We start from the raw sequence: 12,247 nt of genomic DNA, 5'->3' as shown, positions 1-12,247 counted from the left end.
AAAGAGTTAATATTCTTTTTAATAAGAATGTTTTATCCTTAATAAATAAGAGCCCTTACATATCAATGTAAAAACACTCTTAACAGAAATGGGAAAAAAGGCACACACAATTAACCAAAGAGGAAAATTAAATCATTAACAAAAATATTAAAACACATGCACTATCACAAGGAACCAAAGAAATATAAATTAAAGACAATATAACTGGCAGGCCCCATAGCACAGTGACTAAGTGCTGTGTGGAGGGAATTAGATTCCACGTGATTGACCGCAGTTCAGATTCTGCCATCCCTGGTGGCCTGAAATACATGTTAGGCATGAATTCATATGCCAGGATCCTGATAGGACAGAGAAATGGAAGATAAAAGGATTGCAGTGTGACTAAGCCCCAATGGTGGAGAGTTCATTTTCTGTCTGTCTATCTTTCTCTCTCTCTCATATGCACACATAAATACTTGGGAGGTGGGGAGGGGGGACAAAATTTCTTTCTTTTAACCATCAATTTAGCCTTACTATTTTTTTCCTTGCATTTATCACAATCTACAATTACTTGTTTATTTGGTTGTCTGCTTCTGCCAATTAATCAATAAACTTTTGGAAGATAAGGGTATCATCGTTTTTATAACTGTGTCCTTAACACCTGGCACACAAAAGTGCTCAGTAAATGTTTATACAATAAGTAAATTAACATATTTATAATCTATTATTATAGATTGATTAACCAACACTTTTTTTCTTTTAGAGTTTTGCCATGAGGCACATGCACTTTTCAGAGAGAGACAGAGAAAGAGAGTAAGAGGGAAAGTGATAAATCACTCCACAGGGGCGATGGCCATGCCACGACACCTTTTCTTCCATTTTCCTCCTGGAATTTTGGGCACACATGTACATACACCTAGCATGATTTTCTAACCACTGGGTCCAGGACTCAAACCAGGGTTGGTCATGTGGGAGTCCAGAGCCTTAACTACTATTCTACCTGCTGGTCCCAATAACCAACACTTTTTTTTTGGGGGGGGGAGGTTTTTTGCTATAGGGCGCGTGCGCTCGCCAGAGACATAGAGACAGAAAGCGAGAAAGCACCCCCCAGGGGGGATGGTCATGCCGCAATCCCTTCTCCTCCATTCTCCTCTTAGGATCTTGGGCATGCACGCACACGCGCCCGGCGTGAGTTTTAAGCCACAGGGTCCGGGACGTGAACCATGGTCGACTACGTGGGAATCCAGCGACATAGCCATTACGCTAACTGCTGGTTCCCAATAACCAACACTTTTATAGCACTAAATTCCTGGCATGGTTGTAATTGCTAGACAAATATTAAAGAATGACATTCTTAGAACAATGTATTGAAATTTGTTTTCTTTTTATGCCAGAGGGCACATGCACCTGCTCAAGAAGACAGAGAGAAAGCAACCCCCAAGCAGGCCAGTCACACTGCAGTCCACATTCCCCCAACTCTCCATCCTATCAGGATCCTGGACTTGTGCACCAAGAATATTTTCCAAGCCTCTGAGGCCAGGTTTTATAACTTGGTGGGTCACGTGGGACCTGGTATCCTCTGTGCAGTGGTTAACCACTGCATGACAGGGCTGGCCCAGAGATCTATTTTTATTACCAGTTTATAGATTGAAAAACTAAGGCATACAAGAAAATTAACCAAGGTCATAGAGTTTATAAATGATAAAACTGGGGTTTATACTTTGTAACCGAGGCATTCTGTTTCCAGTCTCCATTCTCTTAAACACTAATTTCAATCTATTATAACACATTAATATATAAATTTTTTAGTAACTTCAACAGTGATCTATGGTTATTTCAAGAAAAACTTAGCAGTTATAAGTGGCTCACATTGTCAGATACAAACTAATAATTTTAGCAATGTAATATATAGGGAATTTCAAAAAGTTCATGGAGAACTATAATAAAAGTACAAGTTTGTTTTGGTGCAAAAAAAAAAAATTTACCTTGTCCTATTACATATAACTTTGCAAGCCACCCCCACCCCCAAATTCCTTCTGAATGAAAGGGCAAAAATCTGTGGTCAAAGCTCCATTTATTTACTGAAGACAATGTCCTACTTTCTATCGCTGTGTGCTATGATTCTACAGCAACTGACAATCTATATGATCATTCAACAACTCGAGACCTACACGAATGACAGTGGTAGATTGTTCATAAAAATTGACACAATGGAGTCTTTTCCCCATATGAATGCTCTTTGCCATGTAACTTTGCAGCTGTTCCTCATCAAAAGGTAGAAGCTGTTTCCTGACCTGTTGAATCTGAACAGACTTTGAGACATATTTCAGCAGACAGAATGCAGAAGTAACGTAGAACAGTTTTGAAACTCTACTTGAGCAATTTCCCTCTTAATCTTGGAATCCTGTCCAGCCATTAGTTGAGCAAGCACAGATTATCCTGCCTGGCAATGAAAGGCCTATGGCCGAGTTACCCCCATCTCTCATCAACAGCCAGTTAACTCACAAAAACAGTCATTGAGCTCACCGGCAATAGATGCAAGACTAACATAAACCAAGACTAGGAGAACTCCTCAGCTGAGTCTATACCTAGTTACTGAACTACAGAACCACAAATCTAAAATTATGCTTGCTTTAAGCTGCCACATTCTGAGAAAGTTTGCAGTAGTAAAAGCTGATTGATAACAGCAGTTGAGATTACTTATAAGGCAGAAAACAATGATTTAGCCACATAATCACGTGAGAGTTGCGAATAAGTACTACATAGAAATAAGATGTAGCCTTGAGTCTTTTTAAGACCATCCACATGGAATGTACAACTCTCCTGTAGCAAATACAACAAATTTTATTGAAATATAATCATTGTACATATTTGTTAGATAGAGTATGACTTTTCAGTTCAAGAATACAACATGTAGTGATCAAATCAGGGTAATTATTATATCCATCACCCAGGGCCAGCAGGTGGCCCTGGATTTCCACCTGGCTGATTGCATTTCAAGTTCCAAACCTGTCGGCTTGCTTTCTTACTTTGTGTCTCTGGTGAGCACATATGCCCAATAGCAAATTTTAAAAAACTTTTTTAAAAAGTTTTAAGTATATATATTCATCATAATCATTTGTCATTACTTTGCATTGGGGACGTTCAAAATCATTTTTAGTTACTTTGAGGTATATATAGTAAATTCTTAACTTTATTCATCCTACTATATTTTATAACACTAGAAATTGTTCTTATGTATATGTAATTTCACCTCTATTGATCAACATCATTTTATCTAAGCCCAAACCTTCCCAGCCTCTAGTAATCATTCTTTAATTCTCTACTTCTGATGTTACTTTTTATTTTCTCCCAATTTCCACATATGAATGAGAACATGTAGTTCTCTTTGTGTGCCTGACTTATTTCACCTAACATAATGCCCTTTAGGCTTTCCCATTAACTTCGGGGTTTTTTTTAAAGAACTATTTAATCTTGGGGCCAGCAGGTGGCATAGTGTTCAGGGGTGCTGGACTCCCACATGACTGACCATGCTTATATTCCTGGACCTGGCTGCTTGCTTTCTCACTTTCTCTCTCTCACTCTGTCCCTATATGGTCAAATTGAAATAGATAAATAAAATAAAGTTAAATAATTCTTTTTAAAAATTATTTAATTTTATTTATGATTATTCTTAATTTGACCAGCAAGAGAGCGAGAGGGTAAGTGAGAAAGCAAGCCGCCATGTCTGGGACTCAAACCATGGTTGGCCATGTGGGAGTCCAGCACCTTCACCACAATACCACCTGCCAGCTTCCCCCTACCCCCAGTGTACTTTGAATGACAGATTTTGTGGTTGTTTTTTTTTTAATAACTGAATGGTATTCTACATACATATTATTTACACACACACACACACACACACACATATATCATGTGTTCTTTATATATTTGTCTGTTAACATCTAAGGTTAATCAGATTTATCTGCTGATATCTTAGGTTGCTTCCATATCTTAGTTATTACAAATAGTACTGTAGTAAATATTGGGGTACAGATATATTTAATGACAAATTAAGTTCCTTTCTTCTGGATATATGCCCAGTAATGGGATTGCTGGGTAATATGGCAGTTCTATTTTTAATTTCTTTTAGGAACCTTCATACTATTCTCCAAAATGGCTGTAATAATTTACATTCCCACCAATGGTGTAATAGAATTCTTCATTCTCCACATCCTCGCCAGCATTCAAAGCAGCCTGTTTTTGTGAAAAATGTAACTCACTTGAAGGAGGTAAAGAACAGTCATCACCATCAACCACTGTTCTTGCAGTGCTAGCTAAGGGCAAGTTGCTAACCACATCCCTTCCTGTCTTCTAGAGTCTCATCCCCCAGGTCCTTCCATATAATGTGCAAATGCAGATAAGCCTTATTTTCACCATTCCAAAGCTTCGACTATCAAACATTCTCAACGTCCAACAGAAACCTGCTTTTAGAGGATGGTTCCTAGGACCAGAAACTCTCAAGCCACTTACATTTAATGAAACCTAAAGCAGAGGTGCAGAATGACACAGAGTAGAGGCATAGCTAAGAGAACAGCCGTTGGATTCAGACATAGCAGAATCCCAATGCTATCCCTAAATGTTACCTACTGAACATGAGTTAAGAAACCTGGATTGTGTAAAGAAAAATCAAATTCATATAAATTGGCTAATTTGTACTGAGTTGCAAAGTTTGTGTCTTCTTTCTTCATGTCCATCTGATTTATATGAAGGGAAAACCACAATAGAGCAATGTTTCCCCTATTTTCAATGGGGCATCATTTTAAAAGTTGGCCCAATAAATTAAAGATGTTTTTAATGGCAAGTTAAGTTTCCTGAGCAGTCTACATTTAGATAAGTGGAAAAAGACATTTACGGCCAGCATTTTCCTCACCTTTGCTGGGACCAAGGACGGCAAAAATTTAATATGGCAGTCTTGTATTTCAAGCTCATCCTTTGGGGATACGTTCTAGTCTTCTTTAACATGGGAACTGCAAAAATATAATGGCCATTACATGGTAATGGGAGTTAAAGAACATGGAGTCCTCATGCGAAGATCAGAACATACTTTTCTGAGTCCACTGAACATCTGAGTCCTAGCTGATACTAATGAACTAATCATTGCAGAGGTTGAAAAAAAAAAATCCTGGGTTAATTTCTGAAGTTTCCAATTACTCCCTGAGCCTCATTTTTATCATTTGCAAAATGAGAAGCTTTGTTTTTCAATCTTGAAAGTTACTCATTTTGAAAGTAGAGATTTACTAAAGTACATCACATATTTTGAGCAAATTATTTAAACCACCGACCTTCAGTATTGTCACCTTTAAAATGCTTTTAGTAGAACCTACCGCACAGTGTGATCTGTACATAAAGCACCAAGCATGTGCTCAAACACAACACGCCCTCAATAAATAGAACTATTCAGTTCGGAAAATGTTTGCCTTTGCTATTCAGACACATTTCCCTCCCCCCAGGATCCTGATGGCTATTTTTTTTTCCTTAGGATTCTTAAATTTTCTACCTCTCTAATAAGTCCTTTTTATTGAGAGTTTCTAAAAGTCAGAAACTGTACCATCTTTTATCATATATAAGCAACACAAGTAAAAAAGTATAGATTGTTTTAAAATCTTAACTATATGAGGGACCAGCAGGAGGCATGGTAGTTAAGGAGCTAGACCCCCACATGCTTGCCCGAAGTTCAAACCCTGGACTCAGAAGCTTGAAAATCATGTCAGGCCCAAAATACATGCATGCCCAAAATCTCAAGAAGAGAATGGAGGGGGTGGAGGTTGTAAATCTTCACCCTGGGGGATGATTTCTAACTTTCCCTCTCTGTCTCTCTCTGGCAAACACAGGCACCCTATGGCAAAAACTTTTAAAAATAAATGAAACCTATAACTTTAAAAAGACACTTGAATCTATCTTAGCAAATATCTAGTCTCAAAATTATTAATTTTCAAGACTGCTAAGAATAAAGAACTCTTCATCTTACAAATGATTGGAATAGGGCTCTGTGAACAATAGACACTCTAGAAGCGGACTCAGGTTTCCTAACTCCAAGCTCTTCTCTTTTCACAATTTAGAATAGCACCATCTTCACCCCAGGGATCCTAATAAATATTTGACCATGGTGATAGCAAAAAGAAATATCCTAGAGGAAACATTCCAAAGTCATTTCTCATTCATCCTTTTGGCTAGAAATCCAGATTAGCTTTTGTCACTGCCATATCATCAGGCTAGCTTCACTCAAGACCCACTTATTGTCTGCAAATGTTGCTATAATTAAATCCAAGTGGCCGCTGTGAGTTATCATCACGTACCCTCTCCAGCCATTAGTCAGATTTCCAGGGCTGCAGTTCTCTCTAAAGAGGTCACTCACTCATCTCTCTCCCCTTAGCTATCCCAGCAGGTTCTTTTCTCTTTCCATTTCTTGGGCAAGGAACTTTTAAACCAGACTCATTTTCAGGCAATCAGCCAACCTTCCCATTTATCCCGGTGACCTTACGGCAGCCAGAAAGCCTCTTGCCAGCATTGCTGCTGAGCTGTGGGTAAGTGAGGGAAGAGCTCTGAGGCAGTGTCTGAAGGCAGCGAAGATGAGGGACTGTGTCTAATCAAGTCAGAGCTGCTTTCATCATCATCATCTGACATCAGAAACCCCCGAGTCAGGGTAACAGTTTGCCATACTTCACCTCCTCGGATGTTTATAACAATCCTTTAAACCAGGGTACAAAAAAAAAAAAAAAATGTAGAATCTTTGAGCCAGATGGGGTTATCAAAATCAGCTGGTCCAAAATTCTTCATGAATAAGAGATCTGAGACCTTGTGAAGGAAAATGACTGCCCCTCATCGTTACGTGAGGGGATGGCAGAGCGGATCTAGACTCCCACCTGACTCAGCATCCCACTATTTGCTCCTAGGAGTCCAGGGAATTGCTGTCACACAGTTCTTTGATGCTCTCCTGAGAGAGAACAGTCTGTCACCATTTTGCATCCACGTGGCTCGTTTCGGGTTGACCTTACTTCTCATTTCAGGGACAAGCACATTCCACAGAGCAGGACACGCCTCTCCCTGACCACAGTTACTGGTTTGCGGATGATTATATGACCTAAATAGGGCCAATGAGAATCAAGTCCAGGATTTTTTCTGAAGTTAAAAAAAAAAAAAGTTGGGAGCCGGCAGGTGGCATGGCAGTTAAGGGCGCTGGACTCCCACATGGCCAACCACATTTCAAGACCCAGACCATGTGGCTTTCTCTCTCTTTCTCTCTTTCTCTCTCTCTCTCCCCCTTCCCCCCTCCCTCGTTTTCTCTCTCACTCTGTCCCTCTTTGGTCAAGTTTAAATAATTAAATAAATAAATAAACATAAATAAAATAATTCTTTTAAAAAATATATTTACCTATTTCTTCCATGAGAGAGAGAAAGAAACAGAGTTGGGAAGGTACCCCAACAGGGTCTTCACACTATGACCCACCCTGAGTCTTAGCCAGCCCAGATTATGGGCACACACACCAACCCAACATCTCAGAGACGTCTCAGGACACAAACCTATGACCTTTCCCATGTGGATACAGTTGTTACCACTGTATTACTGCTAGTCCCCTGAAGCATTTAAAAAAATAATCTACTGGCCTCATCTGAATACCAGTTCAAGCAAATGGCCTCGCTGAACACCAGGCTGCCCATGGCTGTAGGGCCCAATGGCCAGGACTGTGGATCATCCCCCACCTTGCCCCACCCCACACACATTTGCCTTTTGACTTCAGGATCATTTCTTAGGATGTTAAGATGAATTTGCACCCCTCCCCACCTCATGCAGATACTGGTTGAAGTGAATGGCCTTGCCAGAAGCCAAGCTGTCTATGGCTACAGGGCCTAATGGCCTGGACCCATGGCTCATTCCCTCACCCATCCACCTTGGACTTCAGGTTTGTGCCTTGGGACATTAAGACAAACTTGCACCCCTCCCTACCCCATCCGGATACCTGGTCAAGCAAATGGCCTTGCCAGTGGCAGGCTGCCTGTGGCTGCATGGCCTAATGGCTGGACCGTGACTCATCCCCTCCCCAACTCGTCTTTGAACCCTGAGGACATTGGTGTTTTGGATACTGTGCAGTATAATCTTTTCTTTGCTCCTGAGTTGAAGTTCAGCAGCTCAGTTTCAGGCATACCTATTCTTTAGAAACAGGGAGGACTTTGGATCACCCAGGACCAGTGACAACAGTGCAGGGTGCTGGTGAGCAGTAGGGAGGCAGAGCAGAAATTGCTAATATTCTACTCCTGCACATGTTTGAACATTCAGTGATACCTTGAATAATTCAGGAAAGAACATATAGAACACCAGAGGACTAGGAACAATCACAGAGGCACAAGAAATATGAGCAACCAACAAAATGTCTCTACCATCAATTCCACATCACCCACAGATAACACATGGAAATGTTGGACAAGCAATTTAGAATATTTGTAGTGACCAAACTAAATGAGATACAAGAGAAAAGAGACAATGAGCTCCAGGAGATGAGGAAGTCTTTTCATGATGGGAAAGAAGAAATAGACACCATAAAAAAGTCAAACAAAATTGTTAGGAATGAAAAATGTGATACAGGAAATTAAAACTTCCTTCAAAAGTATTAAAAGTAGATTAGATCACGCAGAATATTAAATCTCAAATGCAGAAGACAAAACCTCAGACCTAGAAAAAAGCATCAAGTAGACTGAGAAAACAATCAAGAAAAATGAGGATAATATATAAGAAATACTAGATACCATGAAAAACTCCAATATCCAGATAATTGGTATCCTAGAAGAAGAAATAAGGGCATTGATCATTTATTTCATGAAATCCTGGAAGACAATTTTCCAAACCTAGAGAGGCATTCAAATATCCAGTCCCAAGAAATACACAGGACCCCAAAAAGAAAAAACCCAAGAAGATCCTCTCCAAGGCACCTCATAGCCAGACTGGCCAAAATCACAGACAAAGACAAGATAGTAAAATTGGCAAGAGGGAAGCATCAAGTTACTTACAAAGATTATCTGATCAGGCTAACATCAGACCTCTTGTCAGAAAGAATGCAGGCAAGGAAAGAATGGGGAAATATAGTCAAAGTGTTCAATGAAAAACAATTTCAACCAAAAAATACTACATCTGGCAAGATTATCCTTAATATGGGAAAAGAAGATAAAGACATCTTTGGATAAACAAAACCTGAAAGAATTTACCAACTCTAGACTAGCTCTTCAAGAGTTTCTGGGGACCAGCAGTTAGCATAACGGCTATGTTGCTGGACTACCATGTAGTCGACCGCAGTTCAAGTGCTGGACCCAGTGGCTTAAAACTCACGCCGAACACATGTGCATGTGTGCCCAAGATCCCGAGAGGAGAATGGAGGAGAAGGGATTGCAGCATGGCAATCCCCTCTGGGGGGGTGATTTCTCACTTCCTGTCTTTCTGTCTCTGTCTCCCTGGCAAGCACACGCACTCTGTAGCAAAAACCTCTCCCAAAAAAAGAAAAAAAAAGTTTCTGGAAACTAAAGCATCAGATGGACAGTAATAAGACAACAACAACAAAATAAATAAATAAATAAAAGAAAGAAAGAAAAGAAAATGGCTCACTTAATGATAGGAACAGGCCTGGAAATATCATTAATAACATTGAATGTTAATGGGTTAAATTCTCCAATTAAGAGACACAGACTGGCTGAATGGATAAAAAACAGAAACCCTCTATCTGTTGCCTATAAGAAATACACCTTATGGATAAAGACATACATAGACTAAACGTGAAGGGCTAGAAAAAGATATTCCGTGCAAATGGAAATCAAAAAAGGGCTGGAGTTACAATATTGATTTCAGACAAAATAGGCTTCAAGAAAAGACTGTAAGAAGAGACAAAGAACGGCATTATGTAATAGTAAATGGCTAATTCATCAAAAAGACAATGCTTATAATAATCTATGCACCCAACTCAGGAGCACCTAAATACGTGAAGGAAAGGCTGCTGGAACCAGAAGAAGAAATCAGGCACAATACTATAATTATTGGAGCTCTCAACTCCCCATTATCTTCTTTAGACAGAGCTTCTAGACAAAAAATAAATAGAGAGATACAGAACCTAAATGTTACTATAAATTGTTGGACTTGACAGACATCTATAGAACTCTCCTCCCAAAGACCATAAAATACACACTTTTCTCACCCCAGCATGGAACATTTTCAAAGATTGACCATGTGATAGGACACAACTCAAGCCTTTACAGATTAAAAGGCATAGAAACTATACCTAGCATCTTCTCTGATCATGATGGAATCAAATTCGATATTTGATTCACATTTCAAGACACACTCGAAAATACACAAGAACATAGAAACTAAACAACCTACTACTGAATGACTTCTTGGCTACTGAAGAAATTAATTTTGAAATCAAAAAATTTATGAAAACAAATGATAATGAGTACACAATTTTCCATAATCTATGGGACATGGCAAAAGCAGTCATAAGATGGAAATTCATAGCAATTAGTCCACATAAGAAAAAGATGGAATGGTAGCAAATAGACAATCTAACATGACTCAGGGAATTGTAAAAATAACAACAAAAACCCCAAAAAAAAAATGCCAGGAGAAAAGACATAAAGATTCCAGCAGAAATAAATGAAATAGAAAATAAACTACACAGAAAATAAATTAACTCTCTAAAATAGTCAAGTGGGATTATACCAGATTAAGAAGTTTTTGCACAGCAAAGGCATAGTAATTAATGCGAATCAACAACCCTAATAATGGGAGAATATTTTTATAAAATATGCCTCAGACAAGGGACTGATAACCAGAATACAAAAGGAACTCAAGCAGCTTACCCCCCCAAAAAAAAAAATTCAAAAAATGTCTAACCCAATTAAAAGATGGGAAAATTAGCTGAACAAAAATCTTCCTAAGGAAGACATACAATCAGCTAAAAACCATATGAGGAAATGCTCAATATCCCTTATCATAAGGGAAATACAGATTAAAACCACAATGAGATACCACCTAACCCCTGTCACAATAGCAAAAATTAAAAATACAGAAAGTTATAAGTGATGGCGGCGATGTGGTGAAAGGGAGTTCATTGTTGGTGGGAATACAAACTGGTTCCGTCACTTTGGAAAACAATATGGAGGTTCCTCCAATATCTACAATTAGAACTACCATTTGATCTAGCAATCCCACTTCTGGGTATCTACCCAAAGGACAGGAGAATGCCGAATCGGAAAAGCGCTTGCACATCAATGTTTATTGCAGTATTATTCACGATTGCTAACACATGGAACCAACCCAAATGGCCATAAACAGATGAATGGATGGAAAAACGTGGCATGTATACTCTCTGGAATACTATTCAGCCATAAAAAACAACAAGACCCTGGCATTCGATAGAAAGTGGTCAAATCTGAAGGATCTATTGCTGAGTGAAGCAAGCCAGGATATGAAAGAAAGATATTTTATGTGCCCACTTAATATATACCTACTACCCACACTTTATGGTAGAGATTGAAATATGGAGGGCATAAAAGTAATGAAAATAGTTATGGATGGTGAAGATAACGTGGAACAGGGAATGGGAGAGAAGGGAAGAGCATAGAGAAGGAAAGCAAGAGGACAAATAGAGAGGCATGACATTAGTTGGACAAAGAAATAGTTTATTACCTGTTGATGATAACATATAATATTCTCAACTGGACTGTTCTGAGAAGTATTTCACGTTGGGTAAATTCTCTTTACAGGCCAAAGGATATATAGTCATTAAATGATTAAAAAATAAGAGGAATAAATAATAAAAATAGTCTCAAAAAAATTATGGAAAGCTTTTTGAGGATGATGATGATGTGGATATTGTCTATGTCTTGACTGATATGCATGGTAATTGTCCTGGGGAAAAAAATGGGACCAGCAGTTAGCATAATGGCTATGTCGCTGGACTGCCATGTAGTCAACCACGGTTCAAGTCCCCGACCCAGTGGCTTAAACTCATGCTGGGCGCGTGTGCATGCATGTCCAAGATCCCGAGAGGAGAATGGAGAAGGGATTGCAGCGTGACCATCCCCCCTGGGGGGTGATTTCTCACTTTCTATCTCTCTGTCTGTCTCTGTCTGGAGAGCGCACGCACTCTATAACAAAGAAAAAAAAAAGGCTTCCGCCCCTGCGCAGCCGCACCGGAACGGCCTGGCCCCCCTCCGCGGGCCCCGCAGGCGGGGGGGTCCCCCC

This window comes from Tupaia chinensis, unplaced genomic scaffold, assembly GCF_000334495.1.
Source record: "Tupaia chinensis unplaced genomic scaffold, TupChi_1.0 Scaffold000291_1, whole genome shotgun sequence".
Taxonomy (NCBI): Eukaryota; Metazoa; Chordata; class Mammalia; order Scandentia; family Tupaiidae; genus Tupaia; species Tupaia belangeri.
Note: the sequence above shows the minus strand (reverse complement) of the source record.